Source organism: Heterodontus francisci, chromosome 13 (assembly GCF_036365525.1).
Source record: "Heterodontus francisci isolate sHetFra1 chromosome 13, sHetFra1.hap1, whole genome shotgun sequence".
NCBI lineage: Eukaryota > Metazoa > Chordata > Chondrichthyes > Heterodontiformes > Heterodontidae > Heterodontus > Heterodontus francisci.
The window spans coordinates 35,533,317-35,550,287 of record NC_090383.1 but is presented as its reverse complement, the minus strand read 5'-3'; the positions used below and the strand labels follow the sequence as shown (position 1 = coordinate 35,550,287).

General features: G+C 45.6%; 1 protein-coding gene across 1 annotated transcript in view; it reads left to right on the top strand.

Moving 5' to 3' along the window:
* LOC137376775 (zinc finger protein 271-like) overlaps positions 1-16,971 on the top strand; it is a 78,716-nt gene that overhangs the window by 32,775 nt on the left and 28,970 nt on the right. The window lies entirely within an intron of this gene.

The following is a 16,971-nucleotide window of genomic DNA, read 5'->3' as shown; positions in this document are numbered from 1 at the left end:
CAGAGGAAAGCCATTCAGCCCATCGAGTCCATGCCAGTTCTCCGTGGAGTAGTCCAATCTCCCATTTCCTTGAAATCCCCATAGCCCTGCAAGTTCAGTTGCTTCAAGTACCTATCCAATTTCCTTCTGAAATCATTGATCGTCTCAGTTTCCACCATCTTCCTAGGCAGCAAATTCCAGATCATTAGCACTCGCTGTGTAAAATAGTTTTTCCTCACATTCCCCCTGCATCTCTTGCCCAAAATATTCCATCTTTGTTCCCTAGTCCTTGTGCCATCAGCTAATGGGAACAGCTTTTCTTTGTCTACTAATGAAGATTATGTATTTCAGTGTTTTGTTAGCTTTTTTAAAGTGGTTTGCCACATTGTCAATGTCCACTACTTCCCTGTCCCAAGGGTATGGATTTCAAAGTTCTTATCTTATTTACACCTCTCACTTGTGTTGCCTCATCCTATATCTGCTGTCTGCTGCACACTTTGCTTCTCTGATTCTGGTCTGGTGTGCGTGTAGCCTCCCTCTGCTCCAAACAACAGACCTGAGGATTGGGAGAAGTTTAGAATTCAGCAAAGGAGGACCAAGGGATTGATTAAGAAGGGGAAAATAGAGTAGGAGAGCAAGCTAGCAGGGCACATAAAAACTGACTGTAAAAGTTTCTGCAGGTATATGAAGAGAAAAAGATTGGTGAAGACAAATGTAGGTCCCTTACGTCAGAAACAGGAGATTTTATTATGGGGAGCAAAGAAATGGCTGACCAACTAAATGCATATTTTGGTTCTGCCTTCACAAAGGAGGACATAAATCAAGTGAGTCCCTCGAGTAGTATAGGCGATGTAGGAGTACACTTAAGGCAATTAGGAGGGCGAAAAGAGGCATGAGATTTCCCTGGCAGATAAGATAAAGGAGAATCCTAAAAGATTCTCGAAGTATATTAAGATTAAAGGGTAGCAAGGGAGAGAGTAGGTCCCCTTAAGGATCAGTGTGGCAATCTATGTGTGGAGCCACAGGAAATAGTCGAGGTCTTAAATGAATACTTCTTGTCTGTATTTACCGTGGAGAAGGCCATGGAAGCTAGTGAATTCAAGAGAGGGAACAGCGATATCCTGAAGCGTATCAACATTACAAAGGAGGGGGTGTTGCAGGTTTTGAAGTGCATTAAGGTGGATAAATCCCTAGAGTCTGACTAGGTGTATCCTAGGATGCTATGGGAAGCAAGGGAGGAGATTGCTGGGGCCCTGGCAGAGATTTTTGTATCATCGTTAGCCACGGGTGAGGTACCGGAAGATTGGAGGATAGCTAATGTTGTGCCTTTATTTAAGAAGGGCAGCAGGGATAAGCCAGGGAACTACAGGCCGGTGAGCCTTACATCAGTGGTGGGAAAGTTATTGGAAGGGATGCTGAGAGACAGGATTTATATGCATTTGGAAAGGCAAGGTCTGATTAGGGATAGTCAGCATGGCTTTGTGCGTGGGACATCATGTCTCACGAATTTGATTGAGTTTTTTGAGGAGGTGACCAAGAGGATTGATGAGGGCAGGGCGATGGACATTGTCTACATGGACTTTAGCAAGGCCTTTGACAAGGTCCCGCATGGAAGGCTGGTCCAGAAGGTTCGAACACATGGGATCCCGGGTGAGCTAGCCAATTGGATATAAAATTGGCTTGGTGATGGGAGGCAGAGGGTGGTAGTGGAGGGTTGTTGTTCAGATTGGAGGCCGGTGACCAGTGGTGTGCCGCAGGGACCGGTGCTGGGCCTTCTGTTGTTTGTCATATGTATTAATGACTTGGATGTGAAATGTAGGGGGCATGATTATTAAGTTTGCAGATGACACCAAAATTGGTAGTATAGTGGACAGTGAAGATGGTTGTCTAAGGTTACAACAGGATATAGATCAACTGGGAAAGTGGGCAAGGGATTGGCAAATGGAATTTAATGCAGACAAGTGTGAAGTGATGCATTTTGGGAAGTTAAACCAGGGTAGGACATATACAGTGAATGGCAGGGCCCTGGGGAATGTTGTTGAGCAGAGAGACCTTGGGGTGCAAGTACATAGTTCCCTGAAAGTGGCAACGCAGGTAGACAGGGTGGTGAAGAAGGCGTATGGCATGCTTTCCTTCATCGGCCGAGGCATTGAGTACAAGAGTTGGGACGTCATGTTACAGTTGTACATAACTTTGATTAGGCCGCATTTGGAGTACTGTGTGCAGTTCTGGTCGCCGCACTACAGGAAAGATGTGTTTAAGCTAGAGAGGGTGCAGAAAAGATTCATAAGGATGTTGCCTGGTTTGGAGGGCTTGAGTTATAAAGAGAGGTTGGATTGGCTGGGTCTGTTTTCCCTGGAGCGAAAGAGGCTGAGAGGGGACATGATAGAGGTATATAAAATTATGAGAGGCATAGATAGGGTAGATAGCCAGAGTCTGTTTCCCATGGTAGGGGTGACTAAAACTGGTGGGCATAGATATAAGGTGAGAGGGAGGAGGTTTAAAGCGGATCAAAGGGGTACATTTTTCACACAAAGAATAGTGGGTATCTGGAATGAGCTGCCTGAGGAGGTGGTGGAGGCAGGAACAGTAGCGACATTTAAGAGGCATCTGGACAGGTACTTGAATGAGCAAGGCATAGAGAGCTATGGAATTAATGCAGGCAGGTGGGATTAGTATAGATAGGCATTATGGTCGGCATGGACGCGGTGGGCCGAAGGGCCTGTTTCTATGTTGTATGACTCCATGACTCTACTTAATCAGATTAGCATGCTGTAGGGTTAATCCTCACTTTATGGTAACGACCATTGGCTGGATGACACCGATAAACACTGTCAGTTCTAGAGCAGAGCCATTCTACACCCATCTGCAAACAGCAGTTGTGGATTGTTTACTCTTTTGCAGTTTTTATCTGATGTACAGTTTGTTTTCCCTTTTTATTCGGGATCTGGATCAAGTACATAGCAGGCCAGGCTCAGTCCACAATTGCATAGGGTCCCACCCACTTCAGTTCAAAGGCATGCTCCTTTCTTATATAGTTTGGGACTATGACCACGTCTCAAACCTGATGTTCAAATGGCTGAACCTTTTTTGTCAAAATATTTTTTGATTTGTTGTTAGCTTTTCCCAGTGTGCCAGACCACAAACTCGTTCATCTTCTGAATATGTTCGATCATTGACTCTAGCCATTTCTGATTGGCCATCCCTTGTAAGAGTGGGGTGAAAGATGAAATGAAAAGATTGGCACGCGTATCATTAACTGTCCCATCATAATCTGGTAAATTGAAATACGTTTGTTGCTTTGAGGGGTTGCTCTCATGGCCATCAGGCATATGAGTAACATGTTGATTCTTTGCGTGGGGCAGTCTGCACAGTCTGGGCGGCACAGTGGCGCAGTGGTTAGCAACGCAGCCTCACAGCTCCAGCGACCCGGGTTCAATTCTGGGTACTACCTGTGTGGAGTTTGCAAGTTCTCCCTACGTCTGCATGGGTTTTCGCCGGGTGCTCCGGTTTCCTCCCACCACCAAAGACTTGCAGTTGATAGGTAAATTGGCCATTATAAATTGCCCCTAGTAGAGGTAGGTGGTAGGGGAATATAGGGACAGGTGGGGATGTTGTAGGAATATGGGATTAGTGTAGGATTAGTGTAAATGGGTGGTTGATGGTCGGCACAGACTCGGTGCACCGAAGGGCCTGTTTCAGTGCTGTATCTCTCAATAAATAAAAAAAAATTTTGAGCATTGTTTCAAAGGTTTAGTTGCCCCTGTTCACCACCCCCGATGAATGCAGGTGATGCACAACATGCAACTTATGAGTGATTTTCATGAGTTGTTGGAATTCTTAAAAGATTTTCCCAGTAAAGTGCAATTCCTGGTTGCTATCTACCTGGATTGGGATTCCCCATCTGCAGACCACCTCACACAACTGTTTTGCTGCTGTGAGGGCAGTGTTCACCTTACAGGGGAAGGCCTCAATCCATTTTGTGAATTTGTCTATCTGGATCAGAAAATATTTGTAGCCCGAGGGTGCTATGATGAGAGGGCCTATAAAATCTACCTGAATGTGTGTCCAACACCTGTCCGGCAGGGAAGGTCTTTGCAATAGTGCCCAGTTGGAATGATTACCCGAGTAATGCTGGAAAGCTGGAAGACACCTCTGAGTTTCTGGTCTCAAACTCCTTCATGGCCCAGGTACCTAAGTCATGGTGGATAATTTAAAGGTGGCCTTTGCTGAATAATGACCCCCTACGTAGTGAGTATGCAATAGTTCAAATAATTTGTTTCCCCATAGCTGGGGGTACACAGGCAATGCAAAACCCATGGGTACTACCATACATAAGGTGGGTGTCAGAGTGCCAGTTACATCCTGATAGCGGGAGGTGAGTTAGGCCCAAGTGGTCAGAGCCAGAAAAGACCGACCTTGCTGATGATATGCAATGACAATTGATTAAGGATCATATGTGGCGTGCCAGAAGGCTAGGTCACTGGCCAAGCTTCCAGATGATCAGATAGTGGGTCACATGGCACCTGTAGTGGCCTGCTTTGCGGCCTTGTCTGCATTGAATTACCCTTGGCGTGCAAGTTCTGTGGAGAGGGAGTGTGCTGTAACTTTGCCTACATAGCCAGGCACTGTTCACTGTTGGGAGAACAAAAATTACTCCACATAAACAATGGTAAGGACAGTGTTGATAGCATAGGCACTGTCAGACCAATGTTAATGTTTTGAGAACTGGTAACTTGGATGGCAGTAACAAGTGCAGCCACCTTGGCATATTGTGCAGAGTGAGAAATGCACCTGCACTGGATAATCTTGTTACCAGACCTGGTATACAGTTTGCCAACCCTGTGATCGATGATCTGTCAATGCAGATGTCGGTGCCTCTTTAATCGGTTCTGCCAGACTGAAGGCGCGTGAAAGTCCAATGGGGGGAGTGGATATTCATACAGCAGTCCATCATTCAGAAGACGCTGAGGCAGCAAAGTCGTCTGTTTGGAAGTGACTTCCAGGTCACGTTGGGTCATATCTAATGGCTCAGCCAAGCTGATGACACCAGTGTGTCCCCTGCTCAGAGCAGCAGGTTTAGGGGAGTATGTGGATTGTGCAGTATCGCTCTGTTGAACCACATGATGTCGGTGAAGTGTTTGACAGCCCAGAATGTGGCTAACAAGTGTCTTTCGTAGGCAGAGTAAGTTAGTTCAGCACCCCCCCGCCTGAGGAATTTGGAGGCATATACAATTGGTAGTAGTCTGCGTTTTCTTGGCATAGGATGGTAGCCAGGCCCCACCCTTCCATGTGGAAGAGCTTGTCAGGATTAGGTGAGATAAGACACCTGGCTTGGGCAACAGCTTTCTTGAATTATGCTACTGCTTCCATGCACTTTTCAGTCCAGCAGGTTGGACCGGCTTTCCATCACCTTTCAGTAGCTCATACAGTGGTCCGACAGCCTCTGCAAATGGAGGAATGAAAATCTGCTGATACCCCACCAGTCTGAGAAAAGAACGCAGGACAGTCTTTGAGGTGGGCAGGGATAGACGCTGGATTTTCTCAACATTATCCCTGGTCTGGACTGATGCCGGACAATCCAATCTGGCCACCTAAAAAGATGACACAATCTTTCACCACTTGGGCCTAATGCGGATGAACCTTCAATCTGGCTCTCAGATGTAGCCGCAATAGTTCTTGTAAAAGGGTTTAATGTTGGACATGGTCTGTGGTGGCAAGGCAGAGATCATCAACATACTGGAGCCAGCAGGAGTGCCCCTGCCTTACATTTGTCGAAAATAGTGGCATTATGGAACCCTTGCGGCAGATACGTCCAGATATACCTCTGGTCCTCAAAGGCGAATGCAAATTTTGAATTGATTCTCTTGTTTTTTGGGATACTCCAAAAACCAATGGAGATATCCATGATGGCGAACACAGTACTGCCACTGGGAATTTGGGAAAGTAGGATGGGTGTCTCTTGGATCACCAGGGCACACGTGGGGGTGACTGAGTTAAGTTTGCAGTAATCAGTCGCCAGCTGCCAACTGGCCAAATCCGGGAGTTAATAGTGAATGTGCCTTTGTGAACAGTATCCTGCTTTAAAAATCCCTCAATGGTGGCTGGAATATACAGTATACTCTTGGCTTGGTAAGAGTACTGTTTAATGGGAACATGTTTCAGGTCCAGTCATTTTTCCATGATCATATTTATGGGTTGTACACCCATAATACACCCAACATTGACTCTATGATTGCCTGTACCTCTGGATCATCAGAAGTGGCTAGTCTGTACTCCTCTGATTTTTTTTTTTAATCGCAAATACAGAGTGTATGCTAGGCACAGGAGTAGGCAGTTTATTTTTAAGGTTCCACCAGATACAATTCTTGGCATAATCAATTACTGCCTGATAACTATTGAGCACAGCGCTACCCAATAATCCCTGTCTATTTTGCATGGCCATATAAATGGGTGACTGGACTGTGACTTGAACATGTCAGTGTCTAACTGTAGAGGAAGAGATCCGAGGTCACTACGCCAGTAACTGCCACAATACGCAGTTGAGACAGCAATGGTGATCAGTGCTATTCCCCCAAGACAAATGGGTCCTGTCCCTGTCAAGCAGTGGCTAGAGAGGATGGAGGCAACAATAGGGCGCGTGCAGATTAACTAGGAGGTTTGGCTGGTTGTCACAGTGCATCAGTTGTCTGGATTGAATTGGCAAAGCCTGATAAAACTTAGGGCACACTATCTGGTTGGAGGAGCTGATGTCGTCAAACATGAATTGTTGATGGCCTCCAGTATCAGCAGTGTGGATTACTGGTCTCCCACCACCATTATGTTGTAATGGGGAGGTCATCTCTCCCTGAGAGACCTGCTGAAGTCACTGGGTACCTTGAGCCATTTGCCTGGGTTGCTAATGCACTGTGGCAACCAGTCAAACCTCCTAATTAATCTGCATGCGCCCTATTGTTGCCTCGATCCTCTCTAGCCACTGCTTGACAGGGACATGACCCATTTGTCTGGGGGGAATAGCACTGATCACCATTGCTGTCTCAACTGCGTATTGTGGCAGTTACTGGCGTAGTGGCCTAGCCGGTAGCAATAAAGCAGTGCACCGGGGCACCCTTCCCTGGCGCAGGTGTTTAAAATGGTCCTGATCTCTGGCTGGGTAGCAGGTCCTTGATAGCTGCTACTTTATCTTTAAGTGGGTGCTCTGGGAACAGTAGCACAGTTCTACTTCCAAGCAGTTCCAGAATGGGTGCGCAGTTGTACCCAGGGTGTATTTTGTGGTGATGTAATTACCCAGCGCATTACAAACTAATGGTTGGAGACCATTCAAAATGAGGGTTTTGAAGCCTGTGAATTAAACTGGTTCCTTCTGTCATCCCTAGTGCGCCAGAAGATGTCATGGAGCTTATCTGTGAAGGCATTTGTGCTTTCAGCAGGACCCTGCTTGGTATTGGCCAGGACTTGGTGGAAGTCAATGCCCTCCTCCTCACACTCTGCACAGGTCAGCCTCAATATCCTCAACCGTGTCCTCGCCCAGGATTTCCTAGTCCATCTCGTTTTAACTCCGAGAAGCACACAGCCAGGATGACCTGTTTAAGGTCGTTCCCTTATAGTTCTGGATGAGTGACCTTAAAACTCCTCCGCTTTTACATGAGGTCAAGGGAGCTGGAGTTCAGGTCCACCATTCACAGGTTGTCTTTTAACATCTGACCTCAACAGAGGTAAGGAACGTATGCGTAAATGTGGTGATCTCTCCCTCGTCATCAGTCATCATGAATGATTGGCCATTGGCCCCCTTTTGGTCAGACCCATTCCTAGGCTGCTGTGCCGATCTGGCTTGGGTGACCACACATATTAGTGTTTTCTCATTTGTCTTGTCATGCCTGCTAAAAGGAGGCAGAGCAGAGATGGTGAGGTTCTCAACTACGTTGATCCAACAAGGGCTGGGGTCTACTGCTCTGGTTTTGGAGGTAGCAGCTGCAGTTGCCTGCTGTTGTCCAATTTGTGCCTGAAACCATCGGATTTTAGCTCAAGGCGGAGCATGGTCTGCTCTGGGGGAGTTGATGGTTTGGTGCCGATCTAACTCCCTCACAGCCCTCCTTGCATCTTCTAACTCCTCACCTAGTCTGCTATTTTGTGCCTCTAACTCAATGTTTTGTTCCAGTACGCATATCACGTGACCTACCATGCACTTCCAGTTCCTAGTGTAACTGCAGGATGGCAATGTTGTTCTGCCAACCTTCACTTTCCTTTTGTAACATGTCTACCTGTTCCTTCAATACTTTATCTTTATTTTTTCCTATGTAATTGTAAGGCTCACAAGTGTGCCCCATAGGCCAACTTATCTCGGCCTTTTTTTAAAAACTTATGTTAGTGTTTCTGGACGTCCTCAGAGAGCCTGCCGAGAATGCAATCATAATTCCCATTACAGTCCTCTAAAATCCTTAGGGTGTCTGTCACCCCAGGCATGTCTGTTTGTCTGCTAGGCTACCTATCAACTGTTCGCTGTAAAATGCCAATGCTGTTGTAGCTCTGATTTCACTTATTTGAATTACTCGGTGCGCTCTCTCTCTTCTTCGCACTCCCGCCCCCCCCCCCCACCCCCGGCAAGGTTTCCTACCCAGTCTTAGCAATGATCACGTGGTTAACCGAGTCTGTCAATTTTGACAAACCAAGGCTCCCACTCTGACACCACTGTAAGATTTGATCACTGGCCACAGATTACCCAAAAAGGTCAGTAGTTGCAAGCTGTTTCAATTGAGGAGTCACAGTTCAAATGCAGCACATAATCAGAATAGTGTTACGGCCACATGGTGTGACGTTGATGACTCCCACTATTCAACTCCCCACCTGACTGCAGCAAATGTATTTGTATTAAGAGTTTAACCCCTTGGTGCTTTATTTTTCAGATAACCAGACAATAACAGGTTTTCTCCTTCAACTCCACGCACTTCCTTCAAGTAAAAGGTGTTGCTATGGGTACCCGCATGGGTCCTAGTTATGCCTGTCTTTTTGTGGGATATGTCGAGCATTCTTTGTTCCAGTCCTACTCAGGCCCTCTCCCCCAACTCTTTTTCCGGTACATTGATGACTGTATCGGTGCCGTTTCCAGCTCCCGCCCCGAACTGGAAAACTTTATCAACTTTGCTTCCAATTTCCACCCTTCTCTCACCTTTACATGGTCCATCTCTGACATTTCCCTTCCCTTCCTCGACTTCTCTGTCTCCATCTCTGGGGATAGGTTGTCTACTAATATCCATTATAAGCCCACCGACTCCCACAGCTACCTTGACTACACTTCTTCGCACCCTACCTCCTGGAAGGACTCCATTCCATTCTCCCAGGTTCTCCGTCTCCGACGCATCTGCTCTGATGATGCTACCTTCCATGACGGTGCTTCTGATATGACCTCCTTTTTCCTCAACCGAGGATTTCCCCCCACTGTGGTTGACAGGGCCCTCAACCGTGCCCGGCCCATTCCCCGCACCTCTACCCTCACCCCTTCCCCTCCCTCCCAGAACCGTGACAGGGTTCCCCTTGTCCTCACTTTTCACCCCACCAGCCTCCATATCCTCCGCCATTTCCGCCACCTCCAGCGTGATGCCACTACCAGTCGCATCTTCCCCTCCCTTCCCCTGTCAGCATTCCGAAGGGATCGTTCCCTCCGCGACACCCTGGTCCACTCCTCCATTACCCCCACCACCTCATCCCCGTCCCATGGCACCTTCCCCTGCAATCGCAGGAGGTGTAATACCTGCCCATTTACCTCCTCTCTCCTCACTATCCCAGGCCCCAAACACTCCTTTCAGGTGAAGCAGCGATTTACTTGTACTTCTTTCAATGTAGTATACTGTATTCGCTGCTCACAGTGTGGTCTCCTCTAAATTGGGGAGACCAAGCGCAGACTGGGTGACCGCTTTGCGGAACATCTCCGCTCAGTCCGCAAGCAGGACCCTGAGCTTCCGGTTGCTTGCCATTTCAACACTCCCCCCTGCTCTCATGCTCACATCTCTGTCCTGGGATTGCTGCAGTGTTCCAGTGAACATCAACGCAAGCTCGAGGAACAGCATCTCATCTACCGATTAGGCACACTACAGCCTGCCGGACTGAACATTGAGTTCAATAATTTCAGAGCATGACAGCCCCCCATTTTACTTTCATTTTTAGTTATTTTTTCTTCCTTTTTTTACATTCTTTTTTACATTTTTTACAACCTTTTTTTTTTTGCATTTATTTCATTTCATCTTAGTTTGTTCAGTTTGCTTACCCACTGATTTTTTTTCAGGTTTGCACTTGCTGCTGTTCAATATTCAGTGTATTAACACCTAATCTGTACTAATGCTTTGTCTTTCAACACACCATTAACATATTGTTTGCCCTTGCTCCGTGACCTTTTGGTCAGCTATGTGGCCTGGTCCAATCTAGACCTCCTTTGTTATCTCTTGCCCCACCCCCACCTCACTTGCTTATAACCTGTGACTTTTCTAATATTTGTCAGTTCCGATGAAGGGTCACTGACCCGAAACGTTAACTCTTTCCACAGATGCTGCCAGACCTGCTGAGTGGTTCCAGCATTTCTTGTTTTTATAAAAGGTTTTCTTGTCGGTTTTAAAAATAGAAAGTCTATTGTTTGTTGATCAATACGCCTTATCCCAAAATTATCTCAGCCTCATTCACTCGCGCGTTGTCACGGATCTAATTATTTTTCTCCTCAGATTTAAAAACAGTGTGTGTGCCTTTAAGACTTTGTCAAAACAGTACACCTTTAAGGGAGAGAACATTCTGGAGAGACAGTGTGCCACAGCTGCATTTTTTGTTACCCTGGGCAACAGCAGGAGAGTTCACATGGTATGATTCCACTTTGTGTGTGGAACTGGTAGAAACTGGCTGAAACCAGTTAGTTCTGAGCGACTTTCCAGCGAAGAAAAGGAGCTGTTTTACTTTCTCTCAGAAATTTTTTACAAGGCGCTACAAGCCAATTCCCTGAGTAAAGAAGAAAAGCCACCTTTGTTGAGAAACCGTTTGAATTGCTGTGCACATCGTTCAAAGAACTGTTTAATGCTTGCTGTAGCTGAAGAGTTTAATGCCTATCTTCTGATGGACTATTTTCATCAAATCCACATTAGAAGACCTCATTCATCTGGAACGTAACCTACTAAAACTTAAGTTTATTTATTCTTAAGAGACAGCTAATTTTTAAAAACTCAGCTTTTAAAGCCGGTTAACTGTTAGTTTTTGAATGTATGTGTGTGAATGGAGAGTTAGATTAAAATAAGAAGTTATAAGATCTTTAGACACAAGTTTATCTCAATAGTGTTTAAGATTTAGTTTTTTAAATCGCACAATGGCCCAGGACATGGCTACTTCACACCACCTTTGTTTTAGAAGAAGACATTCAATTCTAGAATGTTTATAGGATTGGTGTAAGATGAGTTTCATGAACAATTTTTGACTTTGAAAATTTGTCCTTTGTCTTTGTCAGACTGTTTGGATGCACAAAAGGCTAATCCCCTTTTCTTTAGCCATTTTGGACCATTGTTCACTTTTTAAAATAAAGGTTTTATTTTAAAGACAATGCTGGTTTTTTCATGACTCTTCAGAGTTAGTCTGTGACTGTTGTATCATCGCACTTCTGATGTGCGTGACAATAGACACAGTAAACATACGATTCATAACAGGTGAGAGCAGTATACTGGCCCCGGATCAGATGGACAGACGACGAGGTGGAACATTTGATCTGTACAACCAGCAGTGATGAACTCTTCTTGGGCCATGTCTCAAGCTGTCTGATGTGTTGAGCTGAAGCTAGCATGGATCCATCTCAGGGAGCTGCTCTCCATTTGTTTTCCTTCCCGTTGTGACTGCCTGTTTATGTACCTTTATGTTGGGGACAAGTGGTTATCTCACATCAATCATTCATTTAATTATATTTGCCCAGTCAATTGTCCAATTACAGGGGAATAGATACCCAAGGCGGACCCCTCCTAACCTAGACTTATCTCTGTATGGATATCTTATTACCTTCTCCCATACAGGGTTTAGGTTCATTTCCCAACCTCTTATCAGGCCCAGCTCTGGCTCCACAACAGCCTGTTTCTACGTTACGTCCTTGACCACATAACAGACCTTTGTGGAAAAACCTCATCTAACGTGATTAACACAGTTCTGTATCAGCTCAGGTAGATTGCTGAAGAATTTCCCTTAACTTGCTTGCGATCCAGACCTGAGCCCATCACTTGTCTTCATTTTTGCTTTTTTCTAAACTTTTCTCTTTACCCCTCCTAGATCCCTCTCTTCTATCATCAAGGAGGGAGAAATTCAGGGAGGAGGTTGAGGGGTGACTTAATTGAGGTGTACAAAATTATGAGAGACCTAGATAGAATAGACAGGAAGGACCTGTTTCCCCTAGCGAAGAGGTCAATTACCAGGAGGCACAGATTTAAGGTGATTGGTAGAAGGATTAGAGGGGACATGAGGAAAAACTTATTCACCCAGAGGGTGGTGGGTGTCTGGAGTTCACTGCCAGGAACGGTGGTGGAGGCAGAAACCCAAAATTATTTTAAAACATACCTGGACATGCACCTGAAGTGCTGTAACCTGCAAGGCTATGGACCAGGTGCTGGAAGGTGGGATTAGATTGGACGGCTAGTTTCTATTTTTTTTCTTCACGGCTGGCAGGGACGTGACTGGTTGAATGGCCTCCTTCTATGCCATAATTTTTCTACGGTTCTATGTCTTTCAATTCTTCCCTCTCCGGTACTCTGCTCTCCCAGTTCCCTACCCCCAGCTCTTCAGTACCCCTCGACTTTTCTGCTCTTTTGCTGCTGTCCCCTCTATGCATCTCCCACCAGAATATCCATTCACGTGTGAACAATGCCCTTGTCATCTGTGAACGTATTGTGGGCAATTGCATCAATATCATGGCCTTAACCGAAATCTGGTTGACGGGCGAAGGCACCTTTTTCCCCTTAATGAAGCCTTCCCGCCTGGCTATATCTTCCACCACTTGCCCCGCTAACAGCGCCACGGTGAGGTGTGGTGCTTATCACCAGATCACACCTTGGCCTGACTCCCTAGTCCTCTGGCATCTTCTCCTCCTTTGAGCGTCTCACTTTGTTCCGCCCCCTCACCTCTCATTCAATCTCATTGTTCTCAGCCGCCCTCCCATTTATGATGACTTGCTTACCAAGATATCTTCCCCACTTTCCTCCTTCAGCCTCTGCAGCAAATGACTTCTCATCCTCGGTGATTTCAACCTCCATCTCAACTCATCATGCTCTGTCTCCACTGAGTTCACTGCCACCTTCTCCTCCCTGAATCTCTACCTCCATGTAGTCACCCCAATCTATATTCACAGCCACCCCCTTGGCCTTGTTAGTCCCATCGCACCAATCTGCAAAAGAAAATTACTGCGGATGCTGAAAATCTGAAATAAAAACAGAAGGTGCTGGAAGTACTCAGCAGGTCTGGCAGCATCTGTGGAGAGAGAAAAATAAGCTTAACATTTTGGTGGATGACCTTTCATCCTTCTGTATCTGCCCCTGGAAAAAACTATCCCCCCAATTCACCAAAAGCTGCACTGTTAATTGTGTATCAATCATTTGATTATATGCAGGGGGAGGGTGTTAATTGGGGTCTTCCTTGAGCACTTATAAGCAGACATTTACTGAGACTGGTGGAGGGTTTTGAGTGAGGAGCTACAAGTTTGTCATCCTTTGACTGTGCACAATAAATGTGAAACTGAATAAAGATAGGTTCTGGCATCATCTTCCCATAACCAGCTTTCTGGGGTTTAACAGCACTTTCAAAATCTTAACTTGCCTTGCCTCTGGCCGTCCTTTCAGCACAATATTTCTGCAGCTACTGATTTGCTGAACTGCACCCTCACGTCCACCTTTGATGCCCCAGTCCCCAATAAAACCATTACTCTCTCGCCCTGGCCATTCCACCCTGCCCCGCCCCAAAACCGTTATGGCCCGCACCTGTGCTCCCTTAAGTTCAAGGGAAGCAAACAGTGGACAATTGGTTCAGCCATCCACTGCCAGATCTTGACAGACCACATAAATCACTATCTGGTCCTGGTCTCATCTGCTAAAGTTGCTCACTATTCCAGTATCATCTTGGAATGCAAAGATAACCCTAGGCTTCTTTTCTCTACTGCAAACCATTTTCTTAAATAAAAACAAAAAAATGCTGGGAAATACTCAGCAGGTCTGGCAACATCTGTGGAGAGAGAAGCAGAGTTAACGTTTCAGGTCAGTCACCGGTCATCAGAAACATTTTCTTAAACCCATCTCCCCATTGTCCTCCACCCTCATCAACAATAAGTGCGAGGAGCTCATGTACTTCTTTGTCACTACGATCAACACCATCTGATCAGCTACCTCTGACGTGTCTCTTCCTTCCACTAGCCCACCGACCTGACTTCCTATAATATTCCCCCCTGTCCTCGCCCTGAATTCTCATCTTTCTCTTGTTTCACTTCTATCTTTCCCTTATGCCCTACCCGAGCTCACCTTGTTCGTGAGACCCACCTTCTGCTCCCTCAACCCTACTCCCATTAAAATGCTGACCACGCATCTTCCCCTCCTGGTTCCCACGTTAGTCAATGTTGTTAATGTTTTCTCTGTTCAGGTGTTTCCCTTTCTCTAAATCTGCCATCATCTCTCCTCAAAACCTACCCATGACTATGCAGTCCTTGGAAACTACCACCCCGTCTCCAACCTCCTTTTCCTCTCCAAAGTCCTTGAATGTGTTGTCGCCTGCCAAATACATGCCCATCTTTCCCAGAAGTCCATGTTTGAATCCCTCCAATTCGGTTTCAGCTGCTGCCAGAGTACTGAAACCCGTCTCATCAAAGGAGCAAATAACAGCCTTTGTGATTGACAAAATTAGGCTATCACTCTTCATTTTTCTTGACCTCACTACAGCCTGTGTCATGGTTGACCATACCATCTTCATCCAGTGCTTCTCCACTGTCCTCCTGCTGGGTGGGACTGCTTTCGTCTGGTTCCATTCTTATCTATCTAATTGTATCAAGAATATGACTTGCAATGGCTTCTCTTCCTGCTCCCACACCGTTACCTCTGGGGCAATCCTTAGCCCCCTCCTATTTCTCATCTACATGCTGTCCCCTGGCAGCAGCATCTGAAAGCACAATGTTAGTTTTCACATATATGCTGACGACACCTAGTTCTACCTCACCACCTCTCTTGACTGCTCCACTGTTGCTAAATTCAGACTGCTTATGTGACATCCAGTACTGGATGAGCAGAAATTTTCTCCATTTAAATATTGGGAAGGCTGAAGCCATTGTTTTTGGTCCCCATTCCAAACTCAGTTCCCTGGCTACTGACTCCATCCCTCTCCCTGGCAACTGTCTGAGACATAACCAGTCTATTCGCCATCTTGGTGTTGTATTTGAGCCCGAGATGAGCTCCCAATCACACATTCATATCATCACTAAGACTGCCTTTTACCACCTCCATAACATCACCTGACTTTGCCCCTGCCTCAGCTTATCTGCTATTGAAATTCTCATTAATGCTTTTGTTACCTCTAGACTTGACTATTCCAATGCACTCCTGTCTGGTCTCCCACATTCTACTCTGTCTAAACTTGAGGTCATCCGAAACTCTGCTGCCCAAATCCTTACTCACATCAAGTCCTTTTCACTTATAACCCCTGCTCTTGCTGACCTACATTGGCTTCCGGTCAAGCAACATCTTGATTTTAAAATTCTCATTCTTATTTTCAGATCCCTCATAGCCTTGCCCCTCCCTATCTATGTAATCTCCTGCAGTCCCTACAACCCTCCCAGATGTCTGCATTGCTCTAATTCTGACCTGTTGAGTATCCATGATTTAATCGCTCCACCATTGGTGGCTGTACCTTAAATTAGGCCCTAAGCTTTGGAATTCCCTCCCTACACTTCTCCAGCTCACTTACCTCTTTTCAACACTCCTTAAAACCTACCTCTTTGACCAAGGTTTGGTCATCTGACCTAATATCTCCTATGTGGCTTGGTGTCATTTTTTGTTTTTAATGCTTCTGTGAAGCGTCTTTTGATATTTTGTTAAAGGCACTATATAAATATAAGTTTTTATCATACCATTATTTCTTGCACTTCCACTATCATTTGTGAAAAAAATTGCAAAATATTTAATATTTATACCATAGCTTCATCCTGCACAATTGGACTTCCTCCTTTATTTCTGCTTTTCTTCAACCATTCTTTTACTTATGTGCTTATAAAAGCCCTTACTATTTCCTTTTATGCTGCCATTTTGAAATTCACTTTTAGCCCTTCTATTCTCCGCTTTCACCTCTACTGCACTTACTATATTTCTTACTATCATTCTGTCATGTACCTTTCGTTTAAGTTTCAGTTTAATTCTAGTCTCTCTATCCATGAAGCTCTATACTTTGCTCTCGCCCAGTTTTAACCTTTAGTATGTTTTTATTTTGTACTTTATGCCCAAGATTGCATCCATGGCCCCCTTCTATTACTCATCTGCAACATCCTAAGGCACAGCTCAGGCTCCACATGTACACTGATGACATACGGCTGTACCTGTCCACCATCTCTCTCCATCCTTCTTCTGCATGTGTTGCCAGCCAAATGGTCTGAAATCCACTCCTAGGTGCACTGCAATTTTCTCCAGTTAAACATTGGAAAGGCGAAAGCAACGGTCTCTGTTTCTTGTCGCAAATTCATTTCCTCACCACCAATTCCATCCCCCTTCTCCACCACAGTCTCAGGTTGAAGCCAACAGTTTGCAACCTTAACATCTGATTTGAACCTGAGCTGAACTTTCAACTCCATATTCTCTCCATCACAACGACCTCCATCTTTGTTGCATCGGCTATCTCTGCCCTCGCCTCAGCGTATTTGCTGCAACACCCTCATCCATACTTGTATCTCGCCTTCACACACAACTATTTTGAAGCTTTCTTGGGCAGTTTCCCATCCTCCCAACCCTGTAAACTTCAGCTCAT